We start from the raw sequence: 20164 nt of genomic DNA, 5'->3' as shown, positions 1-20164 counted from the left end.
CGTGTGATGGTTTTAAGACACCTCATCCTGGTAGTAACACAGCAGCCAGCCTAGATCTGTGACTCTGGATTCCTGCCCATCAAGTCATGTATGTCCATCAAGTCATATATGTTGATGTCTTTCCATGGGTAACAAATACGAGGACTGCCATCCTCAAGAAAGTATGCCGAAAAGCAGAAAGCATGATTCAGATCCACTCCAAGCTACTGCAAACCATATTCCTCGTGAACCTTGTTACTTTAGCTATTAAGTCACCTGTGACACACACCGCTACTTACAGATGGAGCAAGAGCAATCATGTGTCCCCCACAGATGCCTGGAGATACAGGGCAGCAACACTGAAGACTGGGAGAGCTTAAGACAGCTCCCCACACACACTCACACACATACGCACTCACACACATACACCCACACACATACGCACTCACACACATACACCCACACACATACACACTCACACACATACACCCACACATATAAGCACTCATACGCATACTCACACACATACTCACTCACACACATACTCACTCACACACATACACACTCACACACTCACACACATACACATTCACACAATACTCACACACATACACACACTCTCACACACATACACACTCACACACACTCACATACATACACACTCACACACATACTCACACATACACACACACTCTCACAACACACTCTCACACACATACACTCTCACACATACACACACATACACACGCACACACATACACACTCACGAATACTCACACACATACATGCTCACACAATACTCGCTCACACACACACTCTCACAACACACTCTCACACACATACACACTCACACACACACTCTCACACACTCTCACACATACACACACATACACACTCACATACATACACATTCACACACATATACACTCGCACACATACTCACACTCACACACATACGTACACTTATACACACTCACACAAACTCATATACACATACTCACAGACATACATTCATGTGCACACATTGTCTTTCTCTCTCTCACATGTGCACACATGCATGCACACACATATACACACTCTCACACATACTGACACATCACACGCATACATACACTCACATACACACTCACACAAACTTGTATATACATACTCAGAGAAACACATTCATATGCACACATTCTCTGTCTCCCTCAAATGCGCGTGTGTGCACGCGCACACACACACACACACACACACAAATTTCAACCAGAGTAGCTGTGCTGCTATCTGATTATTTCTGTCCTTTCACTGCGATTTCTTGTAGCAATGCACCCCACTGCTTAAAAATTGCTTGCAGTGGATTCAAAGATGGAAGAGATGGGAAAGCAGATAAATCAGGAGGTAATTGTAACAGCCTGGGTGAGAAATAATAAAATTAGCTCAGCCATATCTAGTTGAATGAATGAATTAAGGTTCATAAACCAGTGTGGATAGCATTACAGTTGGAAATAGGTATCAGGCAGTCATGCTGCTGACTTGCTTTGGAATGAATTGAAATAACAATAAACACATAGGCGGGAGTGGTGACTCACACCTTTAATCCCAGAACTTCAGAGTTAGAAGGAGGAGCATCTCTGAGCTCAAGGCCAGCCTGGTCTATACAGTGTGTTCCAGGGTTATAACTGGCTTACAAAGGAAAGCGGCTAATTTGGGCTCTGATGTTATAGGGTGCCGTCCTTGGTCCATTGATGCGATTGCTTTGGGTTTGTGGTACACATCAGAGTAGCACATGATGGTGAACCAAGAGACTCACCTCGTGCCTGAGAAATGACAGAAAAAGTGGGGAGGGCCCAGTTTCCATGGTTCCAGTGACCTGAAGTCCTACGAGACTCCACCTCTGGGAAATTCCTACCACTTCCCAATAGGACCATGCTGGAGCCCAAGGCCAGATAGACTTCTGCAGGGGCATTTAAGACCCAAAACTATAGCAACAACTGGGAGCAAGCATTTGCGGAAGTTGATCTATGGCATTAGCATACTACATATTAATCGCTTTGCTTATGAATGAATTAATTCAGCGAGTATTAAGTACTCTCACTTGAGGAGTACACTAGAAGCGGCTGCGAGATCATCCCCAAGGGTCAGCGAGAGGTGGCTTCTAACCAGTGTGGGGGACTGATACAACCTTCTGAGTTGGAGTCCAGCCTCGGGCTGAGGAGGCTTCCTTTCATCAGCAGACGCAAGCCTACCTCCTCCAGGAGATGCCTGGACAGCTGGTGCAGAAGAGGTGACCTTCGAATTGCACCTCTAAAGATGAATCGGATTTAGCAAGATGAATTGGTCCTGGCAGTCCTGCAGATAAGATATTCTGAAAACTCCTCTAGTGACAGAACGACAGAATTAAATATAATAAATATTCTTTGAGAATAAGACTGTGAGATGGGCAGGTACTAGGGGCTCAGAGCCCAAAGCCAGGTTGGGAGGTATATGCAGAGACAGGGGCAGAGTGAGAAGCCCAGGGGCAGGGTGAGAACCCCACTTAAGCCAGAAAGAGGCACTGGGCTGGGTCTCGGGCTTCGTGCATACTAAGCAAGCATTCTGCTACCTAGCTATATTCCCAGTCCTTTTGGAAAAACATATTTTGAGACAAGGTCTCACTATGTTAACCAGGCTGATCCTGAACTTGCTCTTTAGCCCAGACAGAACATAAAGCTGTGATCCTCCTGCCTCAGTGTGCTGAGTAGCTGAGATTACAGGCCAGCACCATCATGTCTTGGTTTAAAGACAGAAATCTTGGTGGGGGGGGCAGTTTGAGACAGGGTTTCTCTGTGTAGCTTTGTAGACCAGGCTGGTCTCGAACACACAGAGCCTGCCTCTGCCTCCGAAGTGCTGGGATTAAAGGAGTGTGCCACCACCGCTTTGCTTAAAGACAGAAATCTTAAAGAAGCATTTTCACTAAGGTGAGCGAAAAGAATTGTGTAAAACTGGAAGATTTTCGTACCTTTCAGTATGCAGATTACATTTTAATAATTGTTTTTTTCTTAGAGCAAGAAATGAGAGCCATACTTCCTGCTGAAGACAGGAAAATTTCTAGGTAAAATATTTTGAAAAGAAAACTATCGGACTGGAGGGATGATAGCCATTAAGAAGTCCTTAATTACATTGTGTAAATATATCATATTTTCTTTATCCATTCTTCAGTTGAGGGACATCTAGGTTGCTTCCAGGTTCTGGCTATTACAAATAATGCTGCTATGAACATAGTTGAAAGATGTCCTTGTTGTATGAAGGTGCATCTTTTGGGTATATGCCTAAGAGTGGAATTGCTGGATTTTGAGGTAGACTGATTCCCATTTTCTTGAGGAATCTCCATACTGATTTCTAAAGTGGCTGTATAAGTTTGCACTCCCACCAGCAGTGGAGGAGTGTTCCCCTTTCTCCACATCTTCTCCAGCATAAACTGTCACTGGGATTATTGATTTCACCCATTCTGACAGAAGCAAGATGGTATCTCAGAGTTGTTTTGATTTACATTTCCCTGATGGCTAAGGATGTTGAGCATTTTCTTAAGTGTCTTTCAGCCATTTGAGATTCCTCTGCTGAGAATTCTCTATTTAGATCTGTACCCCATTTTTTAATTGGATTGTTTGGTGTTTTGGTGGATAGCTTCTTGAGTTTCTTGGTGTATTTTGGAGATCAGCCTTTGTCAGATGTGGGCTGAGGACAGCGTGGTGCTGCCTTGGGGAGTCAGGGATGAAAACAGAAGAGGAAAGGCAAAGGCGCTGTTCTGGGGAGCTCATGTCTGTGGACCAACCCTGATATTAAGCTGTATTCACAATATATGTTTGCTAGCTAGTTCTATGTCAACTCAACACAAGCTAGAGTCATTTAGGTAGTGAGAACCAACCCTAGTTGAGAAAATGCCCCCCACCAGATTGGGCTGTGGACAGTCTCTGGGGCATTTTCTTGACTGATGACTGACATGGGAGGTCCCAGCTCACCCTGGGTAGTGTCACCTCTGGGAAGGTGGGCCTGGATGGTATATAAAAGCAGGCTGAGCAAACCTTGAAGAGCAAGCCAGTAAGCAGTGTTCCTCCATGGCCTCTGCCTCTGTTTCTGCCTCCAAGTTCTGCTGAGCTCTAGTTCCTGCCCTGTCCTCTTTCAGTGATGGAGTGTTACCTGGAAATAGAAGCAAAAACAAACCATTACCTCCTGTGTTGCTGTTGGTCAGGGTATTTTATCCCAGCAATAGAAACTCCAAGACAATACATAACTGAAAGGGCTCAGACTAGCAAACCTCCCTTATATTTTTTAACCTCTGTTTTTATTATATGTGCATGGGTGTTCTACATGCAAACATGTCTGTGAGCCATGTGCATGCAGTGCCCACAGTGGCTAAAAGAAGGCATTGGATGCCCCCAGGAGGACTGTAGTTACAGAGAGCTATGAACTACCATGTTATTGCTGGGAATTGAACCGACGTCCTCTGGAAGACCCTAACCACTGAGCAATCTCTCAAGTCCCTTCAAACCTCCCTTCTTAACCTTTAGACACCAGAAGAAATAAATGCAAAGCTTTCACAGAAGGTATAGATCCACGGTTGGCCTGGGAAAACCGCCACCTCATTTTCCTAGGGTAAATGTCCAGCTAGAGTTAGGAAATAGAGCAGTCTCTCATAAGGACACAGCTAATGGCATTTATGCTCTAAGTGTCCCCAGTTGACCTATCATAGGGCTAAGCCCAGCTGTGAGGATAGAGCCAGGATGGCAGCAATGCCTCAGACATCATGGAAGTCTCTATAAGAGCAAGATAACTCAAGGAATAAACGCATTGACAGCTGTCCTCAGGGACTCCCGGCTACAATTCTCCTCCCCATCATCCCGTCATTTTCTAAAGTTGCTTGACAATGATGCGACAAGCCCTTGACCACTTTACGGAAGTCCCCGTCTTCCCCTTCATGTTCTGTTGTTTGGATCAACTAAGGAAAGAGTTCCTCCCAATCAGAGGCCTGGAAGTGGGTCACATGACCTTAAAAGCAGGCAATGCATAGCATCTTATTCCCCTCGCTCCTGTGTGTCTATGACATTTGTACACTCCATCCTTTGGTCCAGGCAGACTGCCCTGCAATGGTCAACCCTTCCTCAAAACACCATCAATTTTGTAAACTGAAACTCACTGAAAACCTACTTTTATCCTATGTGTAAGTAACAAACACTCATGTTGGGACACATACTATTTAAAATGCTGGATATCTTGCAATTATGAGGTTATAAAGAGTCGATGTACATGCCGTTGACCTGGTCCCTATGACATCTAGCCAGAGCTAGGCCTGCATCCCTGATGCTTTTGTCATCCTGCTCTCTCACACCATCTAATGGCTTCCGGTGGTTTTGGGGTGTAGTTAGGGACTGTATCTGTATGACAGTGAGTACACGGGCAGCCACTTCTCTCTTTAGTTTCAGCTGAAAGCGTGTATAGAAAGGCTGTGCTCGGAGGTTGGGAATAGTAAATGCCATCAAGGTCTATCAACACGAAACTTCACCAAAGAAATGCCCTGCCAACTCTTTCTACCATGACCTAAGCAAACCATGGTAAGAGGGGAGGGGTCTATTTGTTAAGAGAAGCTTTTTCTTGCTAGCCGCTTTGGTTTATCCCCCGCCAGCCACCTGGGCTCTGCCTCATTGTAGCCCCCAAATAAACACACAAGACGCTGTATTAATTATGAAGCTGTTGGCCTTGTTTGTTTCTTACTGGCTAGCTCTGCCTTAAGTAATTACCCCATAATTGTTAATCTAAGTATGTTTCTTACCGGACAATAGTTCCCGGCGTCCTACTCCCATGGCGTCACATGTTGACTCTCTTGTGTTTCCCCTTCCCAGAATCCTCCTCGACTCCTAGTCCCTCCTATCTAGGTTTTCTATTGGCCAGACAGTACTTTATTGACAAATGCACAGGCAAATAACAGGACTTCCCCAACATCTATTCAAGCCTGTTTCTGGATGTTTACACTGTTCAAAATAAACATAGCTCAAGGAGGGACTGGGGGGAGAGGAGAGGGGGAAACCTGCAGCCAGGATGTAAAACAAATAATAATTTATTTAAAAAAAATAAACATAGCTCTGTGAGGAAGAGGAGATATCCAGTAACAAATCTGGGATCCTCACCATTCTTGGGAATCATCAGCTGAGATGTCCCCTGCTTGTCTGAGTGGTCAGTTAGAACCTGATAATTCAAGCAGTGCCCGGAAGTCAGGTTCATCACTTTAATTGGCCCTGTCATTTATGTTGACTCGTGGATTCTATCCTTACGGCTCTACTTAGCCATGACAAAGCCAGTTAGGGCCTCTGATGGTATAAGTGCCATTATATGGGTGGTCTTTCAGAGCACCTGCCATTAGGAGGGATTTGTCAAGAAATGTGACTGTCATCCTAAGTGAATTACTACGACACTGACAATGAAATTTGTTAACCTTTGTTATGATTCAGCTTGGAAGTTTGCCAAGAAGATGGAGTTTTGACACATCTGTCTATCTCTACATTTTCAAGTGTTCATATGACAATTTATCTAAATTGAATCATGATTTGCTAATTGGTACCAAGCTCTTTGGAAATAATTGCATTGTTCTGAAGTCTTTTGAATTGGAGACTAAGTAAAACGTCCCATTGATGCTTTCCTTAAAGTCCTAAGCAAGTGACAAAATCAGGAGACATTTGCCTTTAGTAAATGCCTAGCAGGCCTGGTGGTTTCTTTTTAAATCAAGATATTTTTAGGGGGCTGGAGAGATGGCTCAGAGGTTAAGAGCATTGACTGCTCTTCCAGAAGTCCCGAGTTCAATTCCCAGCAACCACATGGTGGCTCACAACCATCTATAATGAGATCTGGTACTCTCTTCTGGTGTGCAGACATACACGGAGGCAGGATGTTGTATTTATAATAAATAAATAAATCTTGAAAAAAATGTATTTTTAAAAGGTAGGATCAGAAGTCAGTAGGTATATAGCCGGGCAGTGGTGGCACACGCCTTTAATCCCAGCACTTGGGAGGCAGAGGCAGGAAGATCTCTGAGTTCGAGACCAGCCTAGTCTACAAGAGCTAGTTCCAGGAAAACCTCCAAAGCCACAGAGAAATCCTGTCTCAAAAAAAAAAAAAAGAAAGAAAGAAAGAAAGAAAGAAAGAAAGAAAGAAAGAAAGAAAGAAAAAGAAGTCGTTCGGCCCATTAAGTTGCTATAATATTTTTGGGCAGAGTTTGAGTTGAAGGGAGGCCTACAGAGTCAAAAACAACCCAAGGCAACTGTTAATCAACTAGGCTCACAGCTGTAAGGATACAGCCCAGTCTCAATGCTACAACAGCAGAAGCACATTTTTACCCCAGAAAGCCCATTGAGTGTGTTACTGAGCAGTTAACTCAATTATTCGTTTTTTAATTTTTTAACTCAATTATTCTTAAGGAACAGATCCATGAATCTAGCTCGCCATCCTCTAGCCCAACTCCCTTCTTCAGTCATGAGGCTCCAGAGATGCGGGGGGGCGGCATCAGACAGGGAAAACCACTTGAACACAGTCCTCACCTTTAAGTGACAGGTGATTTCTTACCAGAGATGCTATTGGTTAAACTGTGAGACTCTCAGTGTGGCCACTGGAGTCAACTGGTCCTGGCTTCTCATGGGTGTTTCTGAGGTTCTTAACTTCTGTTTGTTTTTGTAGCATTGGTGTATGTGTGTATGCTGGGTATTGAAGCCAGGCCTTTATATATTCACCCTGGAGTATTTAGCCGTGAAAGTTGCAAGCAACATAAACAACAAAGATATTATCTTCCTTGTAATCCGGGGAATGGCTGTGTCACTTGTTACTGTGTTATCTCTTCAGCTCCGTCCATAATTGAAGATGTCTAAGTCAGGATTTCTATTACTGTGAAGAGACACCACAACTATGGCAACTCTTATAAAGGAAAACACTTAATTAGGGTGGATTACAGTTCAGAGGTTCAGTCCATTATCATTGTGGTAGGGCATGGCAGCATGCAGGCAGACATGGTGCTGGAGAAGGAGTTACCAATTCTACATCTTGATCCACAGGCAACAGGAAATGAACTGAGACACTGGGCATAGCTTGAGCATGCCCGCCCCCACTGGGATACAGTTCCTCCAACAAAGTCATACCTCCTAATAATGCCACTCCCTGTGAGCTTATGAGGGCCAGCTGCATTCACACTACCACACAAGGTAAGAAAGATTATTTCATTTGTTATAGGTCGGGGCTCCTGGCATGCCAGCCTGCTTGCTCTTCGTAGGTAGTCTGTGGGCTGCTTCTCTCTCCTTTGCCTCATAAGACTGGAAAGCTCAGGAGGAGGGTTCAGTGCCAGCCAGCCTTCTTTGGCACAAGCTAGACTTGCCACTCCAACCCTTTTGAATGGTTCAGGGTCCCCACCATCACCCCAAAACTAGCATACCAGGCCTCACTGTCTTTTTAGTTCTTACTGCTTTTCATCTGATTTGGGGTGTAGTTTTCACTCAAAAAAGAAAATGTTGATCTTTAAAAACCATCTGGCTCCCCATTAATGAAAATTGATCTGTTTATATGAAATGTTACGGCACACAAACCGTATTCCCACTCGCAATGCTCCAGTCTGCTAGCCCAGGAGTTGAGAATCTCAGCTCCACATGCTAGATCTGGATTTCATCATCATCTCAGCCAGCAGTCAAGACATTGTCTCAGACTGGCTCCCAGGTACTCAAGCCTCGGCCATCGCTGTACACAAATCCAATTGTGAGCTCCGCTGGGTGCCTGTTCTGGCTGGAAGACGCCACCGGACCAGAGCTGCTCTCCCTGAGAGCTTTATTCACAGGGGTGTGGCTTTTGAAGAGACAGATGAGAGGGAGTGGGAAAAGGCAGTTACCAACCTGGATGGAGAGTCTGCTCACAACAAGCAATGGTACCCATGACAGACAGGCACGAGGGGCCCTGAAAGGCAGCAGCTGCGCCGAGTTTATGAGCATCAGGTGGAATTAGGAGGTCTGGTTTCCTGACAGCAGCTTGGGGCTTCTTAGGAGAAACAGTTGGTGGAGAAGCAGATGGGGCTCCTTAGAGCAGAGCACAGGTCTGCGAGCATCTTGGCAGGTGGGGATGGGTGGGGGTGGGGCATGCCTTGGGGATTTCTGAACCTGAGGACCGGGTTGGGGCTGAATAGCTTTGAAGAGAATCAGGAGCTGCTGGACCAGAAATGCTCACTGAGTTACTCTCCTGGCAACTTTTCTCACTGGCTAATCACTTTTCATCCCTGCTCCTTTCTGTTCCCTACTCTTGCATGTCTCCTCTCTTGCTGGTTTAGACTGTGTATCTAGAAGTCACCATTTGTAATAGTGGCTGTCAATAACTAGTATGTTCTGACGCCATCTCTTCTTAGAATACTAATGCACATAAAATAAAAAAATTTTAAAAATGTGGCAAAAGAAAGACACCATACAATAGAGCTTGGGTGCAGGGGAGAAGGGAGGGGGAGACTGGCCTCTGGGGACAGGAGCAACAGAAAAGAAAAGAGAGAGGAGAGAGAGGGGGAAGACAGACAGACAGAGAAGCAGAGAGAGAGAGAGAGACAGAGAGAGAGAGAGCCCTCAGCAGACAGAGGGGAAAAGGGTGAGGGGTGGAGAAGGAAGGAAGAGGGAGGGAGACAGAGAGAGAGAAAGGAAGAAAGGAGCGAAGGAAGGAGAGGGAGAGATGGGAGGTGGGCAGGGCTCTTTCTAAAGGAACACAGCAAATGCGCACAGGTGGTACTCTTAGTGGCTGCAGCTAGGGTGTATCCTGTCAGAACCCCAAGGGCAGACCAGTATAGATGCTTGAGTGCTATCATTAAGAGCAGGGACTCAGAGTGAGAGAGGTGTGCCACGTTTAGGTGCCCTTTAAATTTAGTTTTGTGTCATTCAGTTGGACCACCAGGCTAAGACAGGCCTCAAGATGGCCCACACACGTGAGTTAACCAGACTGAAAGGGACTTCCTGGACGACTGTTTGTGGAAGTACACACCCCTGACATCCTTTCCCTGCTTCATCTGTGGATCTGGGATCCAAACATCAAAGTTTGGTTTTTCTGTAGGGCTGGGGCCATTGCTCAGCAATAGACACTTGCCTAGCGTGCACAAGCCCATAGTTTGATGCGCAGGACCCCATATACACATGTGTGTGTGTAATGTTTAAATATGTGTCCACTAGTCACTCACGGTCTCATGGATAGCTTAGCAGAAACTAGTCACCCTTCCCTGAGTGTGCATTCTTCGTAAAGTGTGGTTCATGGCTTCAGAAGAAATTAAATACAAGTTAGGTTCTGCTCTCATTTCTAAAATGATAAATGTCTGCCACATGTGGGCCAGCAGAAGCCAGAACGGTCCTGATCCCCTGGGCTGGAGTGACAGATGGTTAAAAGCTGCCATATAGGTGCTGGGGATCAAACCTGGGTCCCAAGGAACAGTATCCAGTGCCCTCGACTGCTGAGTCAGCTCTTCAGCCCCAACACTGGTCATTTTCATTAGCTAAACTTCATTTATACTCCCTCGGTTTTTATAATACCGAAGTTGCTTTTTTCTGTTCCAAGGCTATGAAGAAGGTACCACACCTGATCACCGTGTACCATCACTTTGTTAATTAATGATGAAAATATCACACTGATTCGTTTGTACAGAAAACCAAACCAACCTAAATTTAGAGCAAGCCAGAGAGACAGGAAACTTAACATTCCAAGAGCAAACACGATTGCCCCCTAGTGTCCAATGTAGGTAACACCATCCTGAACAGCTCACTGGAGAATGAAGAGGACAATTGGATATTTTGTTTAAAAATGTCAAAATGGGGCGGGCATGGTGACCATACCTTTAGTCCCAGCATTTGGGAGGTAGAGGCAGGAATATCTCAGTTTGAGGCTGGCTTGGTCTACACAGATTGCTCGAAGATCAAAAGTAAAAAGAGATCCTGTCTCACAAACAAAATTAAAACAGGCAAAATGGACTTATCACATATTCCTTCCCCTTACTCCTTATAAAGACAATATTTATATAATGAGCACACTGAGGGCTACACAAATAAGAGCAAGCTCTCCTGTCTCCAGCATTTTCTAATGGAAGCATGGGCACTAGACGAACCCTTCAGTCTCTGGAACACAGCCGGCTGTAGGCTAAATGCTCTTATTGCAATTAGCATTTGACTAGAGCCAAGTGGTAAAAGCTAGCAGGTGAGTTCTTCTTTCCCTTAAAGAATTAAAAGGCAGGGAAACAGCGCAGTGCTGAGTGAACGTGTTCACTGGCAAGTGCACAGGCTTCTGGATAGAGAGGGGCCCAGAGCGGGGGAGTCCGAGACTCTAAGGGGTTTGGGCTTTATTTGGTTTTACGGGGTCCTATCCAGTGACTCCCCTCCTTCCACACCTCTATTGGTGTAAAGTTGTCCGTGGGCCCCTTCTAGAGCGGGAGTGGGGTCTCCGTCTCTGTAACTGTTGGTAGGCTGGTAAAGAGTCGGTGCCTCAACCTCCTCTGCTCCTTGTGGAAAACAGGAAGAGACCCCCCCACACACACACACACATGCAAGGGGAAATGGGCTCCATTTCAGAGAAATAGAAATTTACTGCTGGAGGCAAAAAAAAAAAATCTAACAAATGAAAGAGTTACTCCCTATCACTGGGTGCAGAAACCCAGGCAAAATCTAAATTGGGACTATGCCCCACCTTGTCTCGTGTGAGGTGCACAGCCTCCCACGACTTCTGAAAATGGAACCACAAAGGTGCACGCGACACAGGTGGCAGAGTCCTTGTGACTGTTTTGGCACACACTGAAGGACATTGTAAACCTCAGTCTCCTTTGCTGTGTAACCGAATGGTCACAGGCCACCGGTGTTGGGGCCACCGGTGTTGGGGCCACCGGTGTTGGGGCCACCGGTGTTGGGGCCACCGGTGTTGGGGGGTGGATGTCTTTAGAAGGCCACAGCTCTTGCCTCTTATGTGTTTTTATCCTGATACAAGAATCTATTATACGTTTTCTTAGTCACTTTAATATCCATCAAATTCTGCTTTTACACTTTCTTTTTTGTGCAATTTGGAACATTTTCTGGTTTTGCTATTGACTTTGTCTTTGATCCTAGGCTATTTATAACTAGTGTTTTAAAATTTCCAGATATTGTTTTTTTAGGTACCTTTCCATAGTTGATTTCTGCTTTCATTTCTTATGATCAGAGAACACGCATTATGAGTTCAATGCTTTTAAGTGCACTAGCTTTCTGCCCCATTATTCTTCCTTTGTATATACTACTTTGAAGATCCTACTTAATGTTATAGTAACTGCCTTCAAGGCCATTAACTGTAGCAAATGAATCATTTGTGTTGAGGTGAGTTTGTTTTTTTGAGTATCATATTTTCTCAGGTCTTTGTATGTCAAGTAATTTTAGCTACAATGCTGGGCATTTCCAGTATTAGACTCTACACTGAGGTAGTCCAGTCTGTTTTGTTTAAACCCAGACAGGTTCAGACAGGAAGTTCTTTGCCGCCTGCAGCGTCTCTGCCCAGCAGTGCTATCTGCAACGGCTCTGTCTCTCTGTCTCTTTGACTATTCAGTACCCTACATCTCAGCCACTGGCTCAAACCGCACCTTGGTTTTCAAAGTCTGCGGGGCTGCCTTTGTCTGTGTAGTTTAGGGGGAGTCGTGAAGCTTATGTTAATTAGAAACAGGAGAAAGAGCTGGGTGTGGTGGTACACTTCTTTAATCCCAGCACCTGGCTGCAGAGGCAAGTGGATCTGAGTTTGAGTCCAGTCTGTCTACATTAGAGAGTTCTAGGCCAGCCAGGGCTACACAATGAAACGCTGTCTCACAACATAAATAAACAAAAATAAAACCATCAAAACAGAAAAGTGGTTCCTTCTGTCTTTCTTCTCCGGGTTGCCTTCTTGCCCTACAAAGGTGGTCCCCCTTTTCTCTGGATGTTTCCCTTCCTATCACTACTGCGCAACCCCAGCCATTCTCAGGAGAGAAAAAGGAAAACTGGCTCCTTTCCCCTTCCCTGTCCAGGAACTCGGGGTCCCATTCACTGAAGCTGGTGGCACTACTGGCCAAGCAGGCTTTTGTGGGAGTTCTCCTCACACCCCATGTACATACCAGCTTCCATGGGGCAGGGATGTGGCTGCAGCAGGTGCGGTGTCCTCCGTGGGCTCAGGGACTGGAATGGAGACGGAAATGGGAAACTCGCTTTTCTATGGGCTGACCACCCTTCCACAATCTGCGTTTATTTCCCCGTGTTCTCAGCTCCCTTTTGTCCGACAAATTTCATTCAGTAGGGTGTTGCTGGTCTTCATTCTGTCTCTGGTAGAAATCCAAAGTGCCATTATTTTCAAGAGCCCTTGACTGGAAACAACCGCCTTTATTGGAGAAGGCAAACTGTGATTTATTTACACAATGGCATGTACACAGCTGTGAGAATGAACAGACATTGGCAACAGGGGTGAACCTTATTTTTGTTAAGTGGCTGCATCTGAGACAAAACCATTTTTAGCCTTCAGTCAAGGAGAAACTACAAACTGTATGGTTTCGGTTAAGTTCAAAACTCTGTTAGTGTTAGAAGTGGGGACAGTTGCAACTTGGAGGGAGGGAGTGAGCATTGTGTCAGGACTTTGTGGGTGGCTGGGCCTCTCATTTGCAAGGTGTTGAGCTTAATGAGAATTCCAATGGAACCCTGGCTTCCCTCACTTTTCTGAAAACATTTTAAGTATCAACTTAAGAACTGTTGGAAAAAAATGAGCTCAAACTGGCCCATGTCCTGGAGAAGTTTATAAGGATGCCAAGGAGAGTGGTGCTGGCCTCAGGAACAATGAACCTAGATCGCCAACACGGCCAGCACCTTGGCATCCACTGTAAGAGCTTCCGGAAGAATAACAGACACTGATAAGAAGCCGGTTTCTATTTTACGTGCTCTGGCTATTGTGCTGCAGACCTATTTGATTTGCTCACGAACTGGTTCAAATATACAGACAGCGCCCCCTTCATAGGAAAAGATCTTTCCCCCACTCCACCTTTGTGGTTCTCATGGGAGTTATGCTTCCCCCCCCCCAATATATGTTTTTATTTAAATTAGAAACATGAATGCTTCACATGTCAATCCCAGCTCCCTCTCCCACCCCTCCTCCCTTGTCCCTCCACCAGCTCCCCGGCCCCCCACCCAATCCACACATTATTCCCCAGGGAGGGTGAGGCCCTCCTTGTGGGGGGGATCTCTAAAGTCTGTCATTTCATCCAGGGCAGGACCTAGGCCCTTCCCCATGTGTCCAGGCTGAGAGAGCATCCCTCCATGTAGAATGGGCTCCCAAAGATCATTCATACACCATGGTAAACACTGATCTACTACCCAAGGTCCCAGTGATTTCTGAGGCCTCCTCACTGACACTACATTCATAGAGTCCCCAGTTGGCCTCTCAACCATCAGTCTGGGGTTCAAGAGCTCCGCCTTGTCAGGTCTCGTGTCTCTGTGGGTTTCACCCACGTGGTCTTGACCCCTTTGCTCATCACTCCTCCATCTCTGTCACTGGGTTCCAGGAGTTCAGTGTAGTGTTTAGCTGTGGGTATCTGTCTCTGCTTCCATCAGTCAGTCACTGGATGAAGGTTCTAGGCTGTCATATAAGGTAGTTATCAACCTTACCATCAGGGAGGGGTTATTAATGTAGTCTCTTCACTGTTGCTTAGTTTGCCAGTTGGTGTTATCCTTGTAAATCTATGGAAATCTCAATAGTGTCAGCTCTCTCCTCAAACCTAGAATGACTCCATCTATTATGCTATATCTCATCCTGCTCTTCTGTATTTGTACCTCGACTCAACCTTCCTGATCCCGTGCCTTCTTCTCCCCTTCTCTTATCCCCCTCTCTTTTTCCTGGTTCCCTGTGCCCTCCCCTGACATTCCCAATCTGCTCAGGAGATCTTGACTCATTCCACTTCTCTGTGGTATCATGCATATCTCTTAGAAACCTCCCTGTTTCCCAGACTCACTGGCCCTGGGATTATAGGCTGACACTCCCCTGATCCATATCTAAAAATCCATATATGAGTGAGTACATACCATGTTTCTCTTTTTGTGACTGGGTTACCTCACTCAGATGGTTTCTTCTAGTGCCATCCATTTGCCTGCAAATTTCAAGATTCCATTGTTTTTTTTCACTGAGTAGTACTCCATTGTGTAAATGTACCACATTTTCTCTATGCACTCTTCAGTTGTGGGGCATCTAGGTTGCTTCCAGGATCTAGCTATTACAAATAATTCTGCTATGAACATAGTGGAACAGACATCCTTGTTGTGTGAATGGGCATCTTCCGGGTATATGCCTAAGAGTAGAATTGCTGGGTCTTGTGGTAGACTGAATCCCATTTTCCCGAGGAATCTCCATACTGATTTCCAAAGTGGCTGTACAAGTTTGCACTCCCACCAGCAGTGGAGGAGTGCTTTCCTTTCTCTACATCCTCTCCAGCATAAACTGTCATTGGTGATTTTGATTTTAGCCATTCTGACAGGAGTAAGATGATATCTCAGAGTTGTTTTGATTTGCATTTCCCTAATGGCTAAGGATGTTGAGCACTTTCTTAAGTGTCTCTCAGCCATTTTAGACTCCTCTATTGAGAATTCTCTATTTCGTTCAGTCCCCCACTTTTTAATTGGATCCTTTGGTGTTTTGGAGATTTGCTTCTTGAGTTCTTTGTAAATTTTGAAGATCAGCCCTCTGTCTGTGGGGTTAGTGAATATCTTTTCCCAATCTGTGGGGGTGCCTTTTTATCTTGCTGACTGTGTCCTTTGCCTTACAGAAGCTTCTTAGTTTCAGGAGGTCCCATTTATTAATTGTCGATCTCAGAGTCTGTGCTACTGGAGTATGCTCAGGAAGCGGTCTCCTGTACCAATCCGTTCAAGGTTACCTCCCACTTTCTCTTCTAACAGGTTAAGTGTGGCTGGGTTTATGTTGAGGTCTTTGATCCATTTGGACTTAAGTTTTGTGCATGGCAATAGACATGACTCTATCTGCAGTCTCTACATGACAATATCCAGTTATCTCAGCATCATTTGTTGAAGATGCTATCTTTTTTCCATTGTATAATTGTAGCTTCTTCATGAAAATCAGGTGTTCATAGGTTTGTGGATTAATCTCAGGATGATCAATGTGATTCCATTGTTCTACTTGTCTATTTTTGTGCCAATAGCAAGCTGTTTTCAGGACTATAGCTCTATAATAGAGCTTGAAGTCAGGGATGGTGATGCCGCCAGATGTTGCTTTGTTGAGCAGGGTTGTCTTGGCTATCCTGGATTTTTTGTTTTTCCACATAAAGTTGAGAATTGTTCTTTCAAGGTCTGTGAAGAATTGTGGTGGGATTTTGATGGGGATTGCATTGAGTCTGTAGATTACTTTTGGCAGGATTGCCATTTTTACTACATTGGTCCTACCTATCCAATAGCATGGGAGATCTTTCCATTTTCTGGTGTCTTCTTTAATTTCTTTCTTTAAAGACTCAAAGTTCTTGTATACAGGTCTTTCACTTGTTTGGTTAGCCTTACCCCCATGTATTTTATGTTGTTTGTGGCAATTGTAAAGGGTGCTGTTTCTCTGATTTATTTTTCAGCCCTTTTATCGTCTGTATATAGTAGGGCTATTGATTTTCTTGAGTTGATCTTGTATCCTGCCATTTTGCTGAAGGTGTTTATCAGCTGAAAAGAGTTCCTTGGTAGAGTTTTTTTGGGTCACTTATGTAAACTATCATATCTGCAAATAGTGAAAGTTTTTACCTCTTCCTTTCCAATTTGTATCCCCTTGATCTCCTTTTGTTGTCTTATTGCTCTAGCTAGAACTTGGAGTACAATATTGAAGAGGTATGGGGAGAGGGGACAGCCTTGCCTTGTTCCGGATTTTAGAGGAATTACCTTGAGTTTCTCTCCATTCAATTTGATGTTGGCTGTTGGTTTGCTGTATATAGCTTTTATTATGCTTAGGTATGTTCCTGTTATCCCAGATCTCTCCAAGACCTTTATCATGAATAGGTGTTGGATTTTGTCAAAGGCTTTTTCAGTATCTAGTGAGATGATCATGTGATTTTTGTTTCTCAGCTTGTTTATATGGTGGATTACATTGATGGATTTTCATATGTTGAACCATCCCTGCATTCCTGGAATGAAGTCTATTTGATCATGGTTGATGAGTTTTCTGATGTGTTCTTGGATCTGATTTGCCAGTATTTTATTGAGTGTTAGGGATATTGGTCTGAAGCTCTCTTTCTTAGTTGTGTCTTTGTGTGGCTTGGGTATCAATGTTACTGAAGCCTTGTAGAAAGAGTTTGGCAAAGACCCTTCTGCCTCTATTGCATGGAATACTTTGAGGAGAATTGGTACAACCTGTTCTTTGAATTTCTGGTAAAATTCTGCCCTGAAGCCATCTGTCCCTGGGTTTTTTTTTTGGGGTTGGGAGACTTTTGATGACTGCTTCTGTTTCTTTAGGTGTTATAGGACTATTTAAAATGCTTATCTGTTCTTGATTTAATTTTGATGATATCTATCCAGAAAATTGTCCATTTTCAAAATTTTCAAATTTTGTGGAGTACAGCTTTTCATAATGTGACCCAATGATTCTCTGGATTTCCTCACTGTCCGTTGTTTTGTCTCCCGTTTCATTTCTGATTTTGTTAATTTGCATGTTCATACGCTGCAGTTTGGTAAGTTTGGATAAAAGTTTGTCTAGCTTGTTGATTTTCTCAAAAGAACCAACTCTTTGTTACATTGATTCTTTGTATCATTTTCCTAGTTTCTACTTTATTGATTTCAGCCCCCAATTTAATTATTTCCTGGAGTCTGCTCCTCTAGGGTGAGTTTGCTTCCTTTTGTTCTAGAGCTTTCAGTTGTGCTGTTAATTCTCTAGTGTGACTATTCTCTAGTATCTTCATGTGGGCACTTAGTGCTATGAACTTTCCTCTTAGCACTGCTTTCAAAGTGTCCCATAAGTTTGGGTATATTGTTTCTTCATTCTCATTGAATTCTAGGAAGTCTTTAATTTCTTTTTTTATTTCTTCTTTGACCCAGGAATGGTGCAATTGTGCATTTTTCAATTTCCAGGAGTTTGCAGGATGTCTGCGATTTGTGTTGTTGTTGAATTCTAACTTTAAAGCATGGTGGTCTGATAAGGTGCATGGAGTTATTCCAATTTTTTTTTGTACCTGTTGAGGTTTGCTATCTTGCCAAGTATATGGTCGATTTTTGAGAAGTATGTGAGGTTTTATATGTACTTTGAGTTTTAGTAATGCTTCTTTTATGAATGTGGATGGCTTTGTATTTGGGCACAGATGTTCAGAATTAAGACTTCATCTTGGTGGATTTCTCCTGTGATGAATATGGAGTGATCTCCTTCATCTCTTTTGATTGATTTCAGTTAAACCTAATTTGTTAGATATTAGGATTGCTACCCCCACTTGTTTCTTGGGTCATTTAATTGGAAAATCTTTTCCCAACCCTTAACTCTGAAATAACATGTCTTTGAAGCTGAGGGGTGTTTCTTGTGTGCAGCAGAAGGATGGATTCTGTCTTCGAATCCATTCTGTTAGCCTGTGTCTTTTTATGGGTGAGTTAAGACCATTAATATTGAGGGAAATGAATAACCATTGATAGCTCATTCTCATTTGTTTTGGAATGGTTGGTGGTGGTGGAATTGTATGTGGATTTCCACTTTTTCTTTTGCCTGTTGGTAAAGTGGGATTATCTATTGCCTATGCTTTTCTGGTTGTAATTAACTTCCTTGGGTTGGAGTTTTCCTTCCAGAATTTTCTGTAGGGCTGGGTTAGTGGGTATGTATTATTTAAATCTGGTTTGTCATGAAATATCTTGTTTTCTCCATTTATATTGATTGAAAGCTTTACTGGGTATAGTAGTCTTGGCTGGCATCTGTGGTCTCTTAATGTTGGTAGACTATTTATCCAGGACCTTCTGGCTTTCAGAGTTTCCATGGAGAAGTCAGGTGTAATTCTGATTGGTTTGCCTTTATATGTAACTTAGCCTTTCCCTAGCTGCTCTTAATATTCTTTATTCTGTATGTTTGGGGTCTTGATTATTATGTGTCAAGGGGATTTTTTTTTTTTTGGTTCACTCTATTTGGTGTTCTGTAAGCTTCTTGTACCTTCATTGGCTTGTCTTTCTTTAGGTTCATAGGTTTTCTTCTATGATTTTGTTGAATATGCTTTCTGCCCCTTTGAAGTGAGTTTCTTCACCTTCTTCTATACCTATTATTCTTAAGTCTGGTCTTTTCACGGTGTCCCATATTTCCTGGATATTTTGTGTTAAGGATTTGTTAAATCCTTACAAGTTTTCTTTGGTCAATGAATCTAATTCTCCTAGTGTATCTTCAACACCTGAGATTCTCTCTTCCATCTCTTGTAATCTGTTGGTTATGCTTACATCTGTAGTACCTGACCATTTTCTCAGCTTTTCTATTTCCAGCATCCTTCAGACTGGTTTTTTTTGTTTGTTTGTTTCTATTTCAGATTTCAGCCCCTGCACTGTTTGAATTGTTTCTTGCAAGTTTTGCTTTGTCTTTTCTTCCATTTCTTGCATTTTTTGGATTGGTTTTTCTTCCGTCTCTTTAAGGGATTTTCTCATATCCTCTTTGAGGGCCTCTATCATTTTCATGAAGCTGTTTTTAATGTCATTCTCTTCTGCTTCATTTGTGTTGGGGTGTTCTAGTCTTGCTGGTGTAGGGTCTCTGTACTCTGGCAGTGTCATATTGGTTTTTCTGTTGCTCCTTGTGTTTTTATATTGTCTCCTTCCCATCTGTTCTTGCAGTGGTTCCAAAAGGTACCTCTTCCTCTCCTGGTGGGTATGGGACCAGGGTTCCCTTCTGGTGGGTGTAGGCAAGTCCAATGCTCTGGTAACTCTCCACTTCCTGATCTCATGGGTGGAGAAATGTACTAGGATGCTGGGGTGCTTTGGATCCCACTGGGATGGATGGGAGACCCAGTGGTAGACCCCAGACACAGGAGTGTGGCCTGGAAACAGGCCGTGATAGTCTTAGTCCCGTGGGTGGAGCAGGAGACTAGGGTGTGTTGGCTCCCACCTCTGGGATGGAAGACACAGTGGTAGTCCCCAAGCACAGGCAGTAGGCCTAGCCTGGTGGACGGAGCAGGAGACTAGGGTGCTGGGGTGCCTTTGCTCCTGCCACTGGGATGGAAGCCACAGTG

The 20164-nt window shown here is 44.0% G+C and overlaps 1 long non-coding RNA gene across 1 annotated transcript; it reads right to left on the bottom strand.

Annotated features, from left to right (window-relative positions):
* Positions 1-1565: 1565 nt before the first annotated feature.
* Positions 1566-5832, bottom strand: LOC121140836. The gene is made up of 4 exons (XR_005877777.1): positions 5768-5832; positions 4023-4137; positions 2208-2310; positions 1566-1778 (listed from the first exon to the last, which is right to left on the bottom strand). It is a non-coding gene; the product is annotated as an uncharacterized LOC121140836 (long non-coding RNA).
* Between the last annotated feature and the right edge of the window lie 14332 nt (positions 5833-20164).

The sequence above is a fragment of the Mesocricetus auratus genome, unplaced genomic scaffold, assembly GCF_017639785.1.
Source record: "Mesocricetus auratus isolate SY011 unplaced genomic scaffold, BCM_Maur_2.0 Super-Scaffold_100006, whole genome shotgun sequence".
NCBI lineage: Eukaryota > Metazoa > Chordata > Mammalia > Rodentia > Cricetidae > Mesocricetus > Mesocricetus auratus.
This window is presented reverse-complemented; position numbering and strand designations above follow the sequence as displayed.